Source organism: Henckelia pumila, chromosome 1, assembly GCF_033568475.1.
Source record: "Henckelia pumila isolate YLH828 chromosome 1, ASM3356847v2, whole genome shotgun sequence".
In the NCBI taxonomy this organism is placed as follows: Eukaryota; Viridiplantae; Streptophyta; class Magnoliopsida; order Lamiales; family Gesneriaceae; genus Henckelia; species Henckelia pumila.
The window spans coordinates 136,867,261-136,881,004 of NC_133120.1; positions in this window are offsets into that span (position 1 = coordinate 136,867,261).

Here is a 13,744-nt window from a genome sequence, read left to right on the forward strand (position 1 = left end):
TTGTATGCTACAGCGACGCCTATGGAAACTTTGCTGAAGAGGTTTCAGTCGTTTAATCCACCGTTGTTGTTGGGTACAGAGAATCCAGTCGACTGTGAGAGTTGGTTGGACGACATTGATCAGTTGTTCGATTCCATTGATTACACAGATGACCGCCGAACTAGGTTAGTCATTCATCAGCTCCGTCGTGTTGCTAAGAACTGGTGGATCATGACAAAGTGATCCATGGAGAATCGAGGTACAGTTGTTACTTGGTCTCTTTTCAAAACTGAGTTTTATAAGCGGTTTTTTCCTGTTTCGTACCGAAAGGACAAGGGAGTAGAGTTTGTCAATCTAAGGCAAGAGAATCTAAACATTGAGGAGTACGTAGCCAAGTTTGACAGTTTGTTGCGTTTTGCACCACACATTGCCGACAGTGAAGAAGCCAAAGCCGATCAGTTCATCAACGGCTTGAATCCCGACATCTTCACGTTGGTAAACACTGCTAGACCTGATAATCTTGCGGATGCCATGAATCACGCAAAGGGAGCTGAAGCGGGTTTGTGGAGATAGAGAGGAAATCAGATGGTACCTCAGCCGCAGAGACAGTCTCAGAACCAACCGTCTCAGTATCAGAATCAGCCACCTCAGTATCAGAACCAGCAGCAGAGGTATGAAGGTGGAAGCAGTGGGGGAAACAGAAAGGATCAGTACAAAGCAAGAGGGAAACAGTTCAAGAGGCATGGGAACAGTTCTTCTAGTTCTAGTGGTTCCAAGCAGTTCGGTTCAAGACAGAGTTCTGGATCATCATCTTTGTATTGCAGCAAGTGTGGATATAGACACTCACCAAATCAGTGTGTAGGAGTTTTTGGGAACTGCAACACCTGTCAGCAACCGGGAAACTTTTCTAAGGTGTGCCCTCAGCGTAGTAGAGATCGAGCTCATAGTGGGAGTTCATCTAGACCTACAGCTCAGCCTGAGAGGCAGTCTTCTGCAGTTCACTCTTTTCAGCCTCAGCATCAGAACAGACAGGGAGGTAATCCTAGTGCAAACTAGCCTCCGAGACAGCAGACACGAGTCTTTGCTCTGACAGAGGATCAGGCTCAGGCAGCACCTGACGATGTTATAGCAGGTAACTGTTCGATTTTCGGTTATTCTGCTCATGTTTTGATAGATACAGGTGCTTCCCATTCCTTTATCTCTGAGAAATTTGTGTTATTACATGCTTTGCCTACTGAGTTGTTGCCTACTGTAGTAGCTGTTACTTCACCTTTGGGTGTAGGAATTATTTCTGTCAGATTAGTCAGGAACTGTGAACTTTGTTTTGAGGTAAATTTTCTAGAGTTCGACTGTATTGTACTTGGGCTGTCAGATTTTGACTGTATTGTTGGTATAGATGCTTTAACCAAGTACAGGGAAACAGTCGATGGTTTTCTGAAAGTTTTCAGGTTCAGACCTGAAATGGCAGATGAGTGGAAATTCTTTGGTAAGGGTTCTCAATCTAGAATTCCTTTGATTTCAGTGTTATCTATGACTCGTTTGTTACAGAGAGGTGTAGAGGGATTTTTGGTGTATGCAGTTGATGTACTGAAATCTAACCCTGAATTGGTTGATATACTAGTGGTTAGAGATTTTGCTGATGTATTTCCGGAAGATGTTCCTGGATTACCGCCTATTCGAGAGATCGAATTCAGCATCGATTTAGTGTCAGGTACTCAACCTATTTCCAAAGCTCCATATCGTATGACACCAGTTGAACTGAGAGAGTTGAAAGAACAGCTTGAGGATTTGATTGCCAAGGGATACATTAGACCTAGTGTATCGCCTTGGGGTTCTCCTATTCTTTTTGTTCGGAAGAAGGATGGTTCTATGCGGCTCTGCATTGACTACCGTCAATTGAATCAGGCTACAGTCAAGAACAGGTATCCTTTACCCCGTATAGATGACCTTTTTTATCAGCTACAGGGTTCTTCTGTCTATTCGAAGATTGATCTGAGGTAAGGTTATCATCAGATGAGAGTGCGAGAGGAAGATGTTCCTAAGACCGCATTCATAACGAGGTATGATCATTTTGAGTTTATAGTCATGCCGTTCGGTTTGACTAACGCTCCAGCAGTTTTTATGGGATTGATGAACCGTATCTTTCAGCGCTTTTTATATGAGTTTGTTATTATCTTCATCGATGATATTCTTATCTACTCGAAGAACCGTACTGACCATGCAGAGCATCTGAGGGCCATCTTGCAGATTTTGTGAGTTGAGCAGCTATTTTCCAAGATATATAAGTGTGAGTTCTGGCTGGATCGAGTCGTCTTTATTTGTCATATTATTTCTGGAGATGGGATTTCTGTTGATCCCAGCAAGATTGAAGCGGTTATGAATTGTCCTAGACCGATATCAGTACCTGAGATCCAAAGCTTTATGGGTTTAGCTGTTTATTATCACCGATTCATCAAGGGTTTCTCTTCTATTGCCAAGCCGATTACCCATCTGACACAAAAAAATGCGCCTTTTGTCTGGACCGCAGATTGTGAGGCTAGCTTTGTTGATCCAAAGAGGAGACTGACCAGTGTTCCGATTCTTTCTATTCCGAAAGGTACTGGAGGTTTGATAGTATATTGTGATGCTTCAAGTCGAGGCTTGGGTTTTGTTCTTATGCAGCATAAGCATGTGATAGCGTATGCATCAAGGCAGCTAAAGCCGCACGAGACTCGTTATCCGGTTCATGATCTTGAACTAGCTGCGATTGTATTTGCTTTGAAGATCTAGCGTCACTATCTGTATGGTGAGTCTTTCGAGATCTTTTATGATCATAAGAGTCTGAAGTACTTGTTTTCACAGGCAGAACTGAATATGAGACAGAGGATATGGTTAGATCTGTTGAAGGACTTCGACTGTGAAATCAAGTATTATCTGGGAACGTCGAATGCAGTTGCAGATGCCTTAAGCCGAAAGCTTTATTCTTTATCTCTTTCTACTATCGGTGTTTCTCAGTTGATCGATGAATGTTGCACTTCTGGTTTAGAGTTTGAAACCGATAGGGAGACTATCAGAGTGTTTGCTATTCAAGTCGAGCCGGAGTTATTTATTACGAACAAAGAAGCACAGAGGTCTGATCCGAGCATTCAGGTTTCAGTAGAAAAAGTCAGATCTGGGCATCAGTCTGAATTCCAAGTTAGAGATGATGTTTTGTTTGTGAATAATCGTATTGTAGTGCCTTATATTTCGGAGTTGAGATAGCGTATTCTCCGAGAGGCTCACTGCAGTCAGTTCAGTGTTTACCCTGGAGGCCGTAAGATTTTTTTGAAGAACCAGTTTTGGTGGAAGAGAATGAAGAGCGATGTTGCGAGGTTTGTATCTCGATGTTTGAACTGTCAGCAAGTGAAAGCAAAAAGGAAGTGACCGGGTGGTCTGTTGCACAGTCTATCTGTTCCTGAATAGAAATGGGATCACATTTCTGTGAATTTCATCACGAATCTACCGCGATCTGTTCGAGGATGCGATGCTATTTGGGTAGTGATCGACCGATTGACGAATTCTGCTTGTTTTATTCCGTACAGGATGACGTATCGCCACGATCAGATGACTGAGTTGTATGTTAGCAATGTTGTAAGATTACATGGTGTGCCGAAGTTGATCGTTTCAGACCGAGACCCTAGATTCACTTCGCACTTTTGGCATAGTTTGCAGGAGGCACTTGGTACTCGATTGCATCTGAGTACAGCTTATCATCCTCAGACCGATGGAAAGTCAGAGCGGACTATCCAGACGTTAGAGGATATGCTGCGGGTGGCAGTGCTAGACTTTGGCAATAGTTGGCAAGATTCTTTGCCTCTTGTTGAGTTTTCTTACAACAACAGCTTCCAAGCGAGTATCGGTATGGCGCCTTTTGAGGCTTTTGTACGGTAAGAAATGCCGATCTCCGTTGTTTTGGGACGATTTATCCGAGTCACCTGATTTGGGACCGGATATGCTTCGAGATATGGAAGAGCAAGTTAAGATCATTCAGTTGAGAATGAAGTCAGCTCAGGATAGACAGACAAAGTATGAGAATGTCAGAAGTAGACCTGAGTTTCGAGCAGGGAGACCGTGTATTCCTTAAAATTTCTCCTTTCAGAGGTACTGTCAGATTTGGGAAGATAGGGAAGTTATCTCCGAGATTCATCGGGCCGTACGAGATTCTCGAGAAGATAGGCGATCTTGCCTACAGACATGCACTTCCTCCGTCTTTATCTGGTATTCATGATGTTTTTCACGTCTCTATGTTGCGAAAGTATCATCCAGATCCTTCTCATATCCTGCAGCCTGACGAAACCGAGTTAGACGAGACTCTAAGCTACTTTGAGCGACCGATTCAGATCCTTGATCGGAAGGAGAAGCAACTCAGAACCAGGTTGATTCCGTTGGTGAAAGTGTAGTGGAGCCTTCACAGAGTTGAGGAAGAGACTTGGGAGACAGAATCCAACATGAGGCAGCGTTTTCCTGAGTTATTCGGATGACGTGAGTTCTTCTTACTGTCTTTAGTTCTTTATTCTATCTTATGAGTTGTGATTCTTATTGATTTCGAGAACGAAATCTCTTATTAGAGGGGGAGAATTGTAACGCCCCGTTTTTATCTTAAATGATTTTATTTGAGTTAATCGGAGATTACAGAGTTCAAGAGCCGGCTTAACTTTGATCAGGGTCTATTTTGCAAATTTTAGAAATTTTAGGGACTAAAATGCAATTATTTAATTTGATATATTATCTACACTTGGTTGAGTTGAAAAGTCTTCATCTCCTTCCCATTTTTCCTCTCCTTCGCCGTCTCCTCCATTAGAATTCACCCCTTTGAGCTTTCAAGCTCCCAGATTTCAGCCCGAGCTCGATCCGGCCGTTGGAATTTATTTCTGAAGACAGATTAGCGATCACTGCAGCGAGAGCTTCGTTATATCGATCTTCAAGAGTTGGACGAAGACCGGTAAAGAGATTACCTTGAGCATTTGTTGTTATTAGGTTGTATAGTTCTGATATAAGCTTTTGTTGTAGCTTATCTAGAGTTGGAGCTACTTGTCTTGAAAGGTACAAGCAGTCATCGTTAGCGGGATAGCATACTCGGGACAGTTGGTTCTCGATTTTTCCCTTAAAATCACATACTTGTATCGATACTTGTTCTAGCATGTGGAACTTGTATTTTGTTGTTATTGATCTTTTGTTATGTGTCTTAAATGTTTATGTTTCTTATGCATTCATCTTGAGCCAAACCTTTGATTTCAGCGGGCAGAACAACCATTTTTGTTTAGACGTTTTGGGGGCTATATTGGGAGTGGCCTGGGTGTAGAGGTTCACCTAGAATCAGCATACTCCTTATAGTCGTACCAAAGTCTAGGGGAGTGGGATACGTGGCACTACCTCGATTGGGAGAGTCGGTGAGTCATTACGTGATCTCATCCTCGGGATCCCAAAAGCACAGCAGCAATCCATTGTTTATCAGAATTGATATCCCTATTTTAAAGACATGCATATCATTTGCTTTGGATTTGATTATGTTGTCTTGAAAGCATGTTGTTGATATGTTACTTGTTATGTTGCTTTTACTGGGAATATCTTTCTCACCGGAATTATCCGGCTGTTGCTTTGTTTTGTAAGTGTACTTGGCAACAGGTGGGGCAGGATCAAGTCAGCGAAAACCTGGTTAGCATCAAGAGGGAGAGTTAGTAGTGGGACTCGGTTTAGAAGTCGAATAATCATGTGTACCTAGCTTTATGTTTTGAGGCATGTTAGAACTCGAACTTCTTATGTTTGTATTCGGATTGTAATAGCTAGAACCGATGCATGTTCTATCTTTATGAGTGATTGATCAACTCTAGAACTTCATGTATTAATTGGAGGAACTGCGTTTGTAATGCATGTTTATGGTTTGAATGTATCGAATGGCTTCTGGTTTGGAGTTGGCTAGTTGAATTTTGGTTTTTCTGTTCTGGAACATGGTGCGAACGGTCTGCTATTTTTAGCAGACCGAGCTCCCCTCTTTTTGCAAACCAAAAAGTTTGTTGTTTTGGCCGCGCTGGATCTGCTGTTTTTAGCAGACCGAGCGCAACCCCTATTGAGCAAAACAGTGGGTTTAGGATTTTGGAGGCGCCCGGTCTGCATTTTTTAGCAGACCGAGCGTACCCTCCTTTTAAAAAAAAAAATTCTTACCTTGCTTTTAGTCTTTGATCTTGTATGCTTAATTGTTATTTAATTCGAGATTAGTTGTTTAGAACCGAGGTCTCAGAGCTTCCAATCAGAGCAGTTTGAAACGTGGCATGCATGCAGAGTTTGGAACGTCCGAACTAGGGTTCGGAGTGTTGGACCGATTGAAATGCTCCCAAAATATATATCTCGTTGAGCAGTTTGAAATATATATTTTTAAATGTGAGCTCAGTTGATATCAGCAAATGAAATCTAATCTTTCTCGTACGTCGATGTTAATTGGACAACAAATATATTTGCAAAAACATGCCAACTAAGAGATCGAATATATATACATAAAATGGCTCGACGACAATGTAAATTCTACAGATATTTTTATGGATGTTCGGAGACTTAGCTGCTCCTACGTCACCCTTTCTTCCTCACGAGTAGGATCCACTAGAAGACTTTGATTATTACAACGTCTTGTTATACACTCACTCCAATCGTAGGACTTCCATTTCCTAGATCAAAACTTCTAGTATACAATACCAAGTTAAGACAACACTCCTTAATACTGAAGTACAAGTGTAGTAGAATTGATTGAATGAATCCTTAGATTCAGACAGTGGAGCAACTCCTTTTGAACAATAGGCAGTTGGGAGTTGTTTCTCAACCCTTGATGATTTTTAGAGATCTGATATATCTTGATGAGTGGGCAATATGAGAAAGTAAAATAATTCTTTCAAAGTGCTCGAAAAATGATTTTTGATAGCTTGACGGCTTATATCTTTCTCTATATGTTTTTCTCTCTTATTTCATCTTCTTGTTTCATGTTAACTACATGTATTTATGAGGACTTTAAATGAAGTTGCACATCTTTTGATGGAAATGTCTGGGTCACACAACGGATCTCTTATTTGATATGAGTTTTTCCTTTTTTTCGTAGATGTTTGAACATTCGGGTAATTTATTTATGTCAGGAAGTTGGCCTTTATGCACCAGTTTGTCTCAGTCTTGATTCTGTACTGGTCATGTGAACTGCTTCTTTCAACTGGTTCTTCAATATGTTGTAAGTGAGTGAAAAGACTTGGACTGTATAAATACAATACTTGACTGGACTTCATGATCTTCAATTGAATTTCTTTAATATATCTTCGTGTTTTTTCGAACACCAAAACTTATCGTAACACGGAGCTTCCAAAATCTATCTATAAATAGAGGCCGAGTTTCTCACAATTAGTGCATGTTTGAGGTGTTTCTATGAGATATAGTGCATATTCTTAGTGTATTAGCCATCCTTAAACTCGAGGGTCGGGCGTTAGCGAGGTGCTACGGAGCATGTAGCAAAGTTGTGCTTGGATCAGGGCCTTCGACATCACTGGGCTGACAATGGACGCATGCATAGTCCAAAATCTCTAGTAGTATTAGAGAGTATCTATTAGCTTAGTTAAGACATTTAACTCAATGTTAGTGATTGGTATTGTTTGGACGCAGGGCTGGACTGCAGATGCATGCACATCTAGGCCAGTTGTTGATGTACGAAAGTATTATCCGAGACATCCTTGTAAAGTATGGATATTCTATGTTTGCATATTTATCTAGTGTTGTGTCAAAATGCTCGCAAGCGTACGAGTTTCAAGTTTTAATATAGTGATAAAATCAAGTATCGATCCCACAGAGAGTAAAATGAAAATATTAAGTGATTGTAATTAAAATAGTCTAAACTTTATCTAGAAAATCAAAATCTCAGAATTTTGCAGAAAAATTAAATAATTAAACGAGTTTTTAATAGCACGCACACAACTTTCAAATAAATATCAATCAGAGAAAAATGGTCTAGAGGTTTAGATTTCACCTGGTTTCAACAATTGTCAATCCTAATTAATTAATTTTCATGAATTTCAATCAATTAATAGCCAAGAACACTTAAGTGTATTATTTCATCTCCCGAGTGCCGAATAAAATATATCAACTACAATTCAATTCCAATATCCCTATTAAGAATCTACTTGTAGTGATCAATTCAAAACAATGTTATTTTTAAAAGCTCTGTTAAAATTATACACTCTTCCGAGTTATATAAATAATTAACAGTGTATTTTCTATTGGTCTTATTCAAAATCTCCTCTCCCGAGTGCCAAATTTTAAATAAATATTACAAATCAATTATTGATCAGATAATTGAAAAGACAATCAATTCTAGAAAAAACAATTAATCATAAGAAACACAATTCAATAAAATCAAAAATTCATGAAAGCGTCTACACCAGGTTCCATCCGACCTCTAGACTCTAAAAAATTAGTTCATAATAAAATTCTGAATAAAACAAATCATGTTCATAAATCCATACATAAATTCAGAATTTAATAAATAAAATAAAGAAAAAAAATCCGTCGTCAATGTCGTGTCCGGTCTATCGATCTCCGTCTTCAATTAAGCTCCAGAATTCTCTTTCAAAAGTTCACGATCAGCTTCTCTAAAATCTCTTATATGCGTGTGATTGTGTGTTGTGCGGCTCCTCCCAATTCCCAGACTTCAATTCCCTTTTATATGGCATGGAAAAGCCCACTCAAAAAGCCCATAAAATATTAAAGCTTTCCTTCCTGACAATTTTAAAACACCGATAATTTCCATCACGCGCGGGCGCTCCACATAGCTACGCGGGCACGCATAAGGCTCTGAGATTAAGTTTCCACGCCTCACAAGATTATGCGCGTTTGCTCTTCTCTCCTCTTCATCGGCGCTTAGTGAAGCGCAAACAATAAAGCCCATTAAGAAGCCCAATCCCTTTTCTCTTGTTCATTCCTTTTCTTCTTTCTTCTTTTATTTTTTCTTTAATTCTTTTCCACTATTATTTTCTTCTTTTCTCAACTTCTTATTTTTCTTCTCTTTTTCAAATAAATTCAATAATCTCCTACAACCACAAAAACAACAAAACTCCGCATAAATCTGCTCGAAACAAATATTTTACAATTAAAATCATATAAAAATTAAGTGATAAAATACACTTATCAAATACCCCCAAACTTAGCTTTTTGCTAGTCCCGAGCAAAACTATCAAAATCAATAAATTCTAAAAACTCAAATCATCAAAAACTCACAAGAATAGCCAAGAAATATTATGGAGCAATGACCTCAAAAATGGATTTTAAAAATTCAAATCCAATCTCATCCAACCTACTAACACTTGAAAGTTTCAATCATAACAAAATAACCGCATAAACTTACAATCTCCGCAACTCACGTTCAAAACACCCTTGTCCAAATTCAATTCCACATTCATAGATCATGAGAACTTTTCAAGATAGCATAGGATCAAATATAGGATATCAAAATAAAAAACACTCACAATTAGGTAAATTCGATCAAAATTCATAATCATTAAGAGTATCAATCAACAGTCCATAGGCTAAATTCTCGCAACTCTTCTCCACTAGTATATTGGGCAACTGAGACTCGGTCAATAGGACTTAATCAGCTTATAATGTCAGGCCTGGCTTATGGCTATAAATGAAGGATTAAGAATTCAAAATAAGGAGTAATTTATATTTATGCTCAATCTAACTTCAACTTCTTTCATTCACAATTTCACACTTATTTTTTTTCACTTCATTGATTTTTCAACTTTTTCTTCAACTTCTTTCACAAACTTTTTTTTATCTCTTTTTTTTTTACTACCTCTTTTTTCAAGTCATCCACCAAACCATTCCATTTTTCACAAATATCATCTAGGAGCATAAAACATTTTAGCATTCAAATTACTCCCTTAAAGGTAGGAAATAGTGTTTAGGCTATTCAGGTAGTCAATGTAGGACCTTGAAATAATGACGAATGAGGGTTTTATCACACGTTTACACGCATGCCATTCGATTTTCAATAAGGATCAAACAAGGTACTAAGGATAACAAAATAATAGGGTAGCTTGAAAGGCTCAAATAAATTCAGAAAAATCGCCTAAATCCTTCCTAATCACAGTTTTTTTGCCCGTATTTCGCCTCGAAGAGTGTTCGAACTAGTTCTAGACAAGTCTCAATCCACAATTAAATCATACAAATTCAAATCAGTAAAGGAAAGAATAATCATCAGCAGTAAACGATGATTTCCAACAAAAATTTCAGATTTTTTTATACCTCAATGTACTCATATACGTGTAAGCTCAAATGGGCAACTAAGGATAAATTTCAGTAAAAATCAGGCCCAAAAATTTCAAACAATGCCTCAATCATATCTATGTCTGTATGTCTCAAAAATCAGATTCAAGTATTAATCACAGAGTATCTAAGAAATTGTTCATTCAATTAGTTCCATTTTTCTCAAAAATATTTGTTAGATAGGTAGACAATCATGGATTTCAGTTATAACAAATTTTTTTTTTCATCAGTCATGCATCTAATTCTTTATTGACTTCTTTTCAACTCAAAACATCAACTAACATAACAATTAAACTCAACAAAATTTTTTTCTATGCCGCACAATAAAATTCAACTAAACAACAATCAACCAACCAACTAAATCAAAATCCAACAATCAACCAAAAAAAAACAATATCAGACACTGATTTACCCCCCCAAACTTAATGTAATCATTGTCCCTAATGATTAAAAACAATAAAAAGAACAAGGACTCATACCTACAACACCGAGCATCAGGACTCGGCATCATCATCTCCATCACGAGAAGAAAAAATTTCCGGCATGTAAAACACCATCAAAAGCCGACCATCAACGGAGAATGTAGAATAAACAAGACATGATCATCCAATGGAACCTTCAACACCGAACATCAGTACTCGGCGTCCATATCATCATCCGAATCTTCATTAACACTTCAGCATGCGACCATGAAAAGACGTCGCAGCATCTACAATATCAGCATGCTACCACTCTGGAGGATTGGGCATCAATATAAGAGCATATGAGAATAAGATATGGAATTTCAAAGAGTGGCTCTATCGTGAATACCCAAATGAATCTTGAAAGAGTGGGTGCCCGGTGAGCCAACTTGTGGCTAAGGGCTTTTATGACTTTTTGTATAAACAATCTTTTGTTTAATATAATTTACACTTTTATAATGACGTTTACTTTATCTTTTATCATATTATTATGTTGTGACATACTATAAGATGTTTAGATGAAGACATTGAATATACTATAGTGTATGTAAGATGTGGTAGCACATGGGGATGGCTATCATGAAACACATCTTGTAGTCACTGTATATTCTAAACAGTTCCTAGTCGATTGAGCCGTCCGTTAATAAGGATAAGGATCGCTCGAGTTTGAGACTAGCATTTGCGATGCAGAGTACCACGTTTCATTGGTATGGAACATAGAGATGTTCAAAGCATGCAAATGGATATTCATACGATGAATGATCGAACTACCCTATCCGGACTTTCCAAGTCGTTATCACTTATCGAGTGGATAAAGTCCGCGGTTTTGGTTGTACACCATTAGTCCTTACTACTTGAAACATCATTGAGACTCTATATGCTAGTACTGTACTTTGAATCGTTTACCGACTCTATTGGGGTCATCAGGTGTCGGGATTGGGTGCAGTTATGAAACATATAGGAGTCGATGCTTTGTTGTCAAGGATTCACCACATACTTGCTGGTGTGGATATCCTATGCAATCTGAGGAGATATTAGTGTGACGAATCTTTGGCCAGAGTACATGATGTGTTTTAAGAAATGGTTTCTTAGTAGCACATGCGATGTCACTATTTGATCTTCAAGATGTATTGCATAGTTATCGAATCTCGAACGACTCTCGATTTACCAATGGTTGTTGATTCGATCGGGATATATGGATGAAGGGACCGTACTGTACGCTAACCAAAATCTATTGGTTCTTGCAGGAACTATCAGTGATACCTAGGGAATCATGGGGCGATGTTGCTAGGCGCTCTTACCATGATTCGATGGACAAGTCGGAAATTGTTGTTCCGAGTCACAAGGAGTTGTGAGCCCACGGCTAGCTGTATCCCTGAACCATTGAGGGTCACACAAGTAATGGATTTTTAATCCCCGTTGAGATAATTAAATTTAAAGAGTTAAATTTAGTGAATAAAGAAGTGGGGCTTCTTATTTAAGAGTAGAGGGAGTAAGATTTTCTAAAATGACATAGTGATGGACATTTTTGGAAACCACTGAATTCGGATTCAGAAAATTTATCTTGACTTTAAAAGATGCAGAAATGGTTTCTGTGCACATTGGTGAAATTGGTTTATCCATCTGAGTCACGATGAATTTTATATTAATTTCTGAACATGCGGGCTTTGCTTGTCAGGCTTGAACTTATGACTAATGGGCCCTAAGCTGTTAGCAGCCCACATTATAAATAAGTTATTGCAGTACAGAAATTACAGAACAGAGGTCACAAAATTTTCGAAAAACCCTAGCTGTTTTATCATAGTGGCCGCCCCCCCCCCCCCCCCTCTCTCTCTGTTCTAAAATTCCAGCCTGTGAATTTTGAATTTGCAGTCTGGTTTAACGGATCAAATTCGTTAATTCTCTTCGTAGAAACTTCTGATAGATTTTTTAGTGCAATCTATCAGAGGGATTAAACTTCTGTTCGTGGACCTGATTGAAGAATTGTTCGTCCATCAGTTCCTGGGATATACAACAAGAGCAGAGTAATCTGTTGGTGTCCATAATCTCGTTTTGAGATTCAAGGTAAAAATTTAATTGTTATTTAATTTTTACACGCACAATTTAATCGTAAAGTTTTGAAACCCATGATATGGAATTGTTTCATATAAAATAAAAATTTAAAACTTCCGCTGCACCGGGTATCAATTCTGATTGATCTGATCACCGTTTTCCAACAGTGGTATCATAGCCAGGTTGCTCAGATCAAGCGATTAAATTAATCAATTGTACAAAAAAAAAATTTTTATGCCTCGGTTTTTGAAACAAAATAAAATTTTAAAATTAAATTTTTGACGGGCTAAACACGGGCAGCGATGGTCGCTGCGCAGGGCAGCGACGTGATCGCTGCCCAAGGGGCAGCGACGGGCTGCCCGGCCCAAGCCCTTTTTGGGGCGCGGGCTGCCCGGGATCGGCCCGGGCGGCCCGGGAAAATTTATTTTTAATTTTTTAATTAAAATTTTAATATGTTAAAATTCTATTTTTGGTCCGATCAAAAATTGTTTTTGATTGGTCCACGAGGCGTCGGATTGAATTGTTCGAGTCCGAAAATTTTAAAATTGATTTTTGGATAAATTTGAATTTTTGGAAAATTTATAGATTTTATCCGTTAAATCAGATTTTATGAAATTAATTATTTTTGGTACAATTGATGATAAGATATGATCTTATGGAAATATTGAGTAAAATATGATTTTATGTATAAAATTGGATTTTATATGTAAAATATGATTTTATTTGATAAAAAGATAAAATATGATTTTGTATGTAAAATAAGATTTTATATATGGAATATGATTTTATCCTTTTTAAATTTAATTGCCATTGCATGTTATCCAATAAATTAATTTTGAATTAAATATTATTGGATAAGGATGATCGATTGCCATGACCAATTTTGTAGGTGTATGTTAGGGAATTTACATTTGTTTTTATTATTGTTGGATTTATTAATGGGC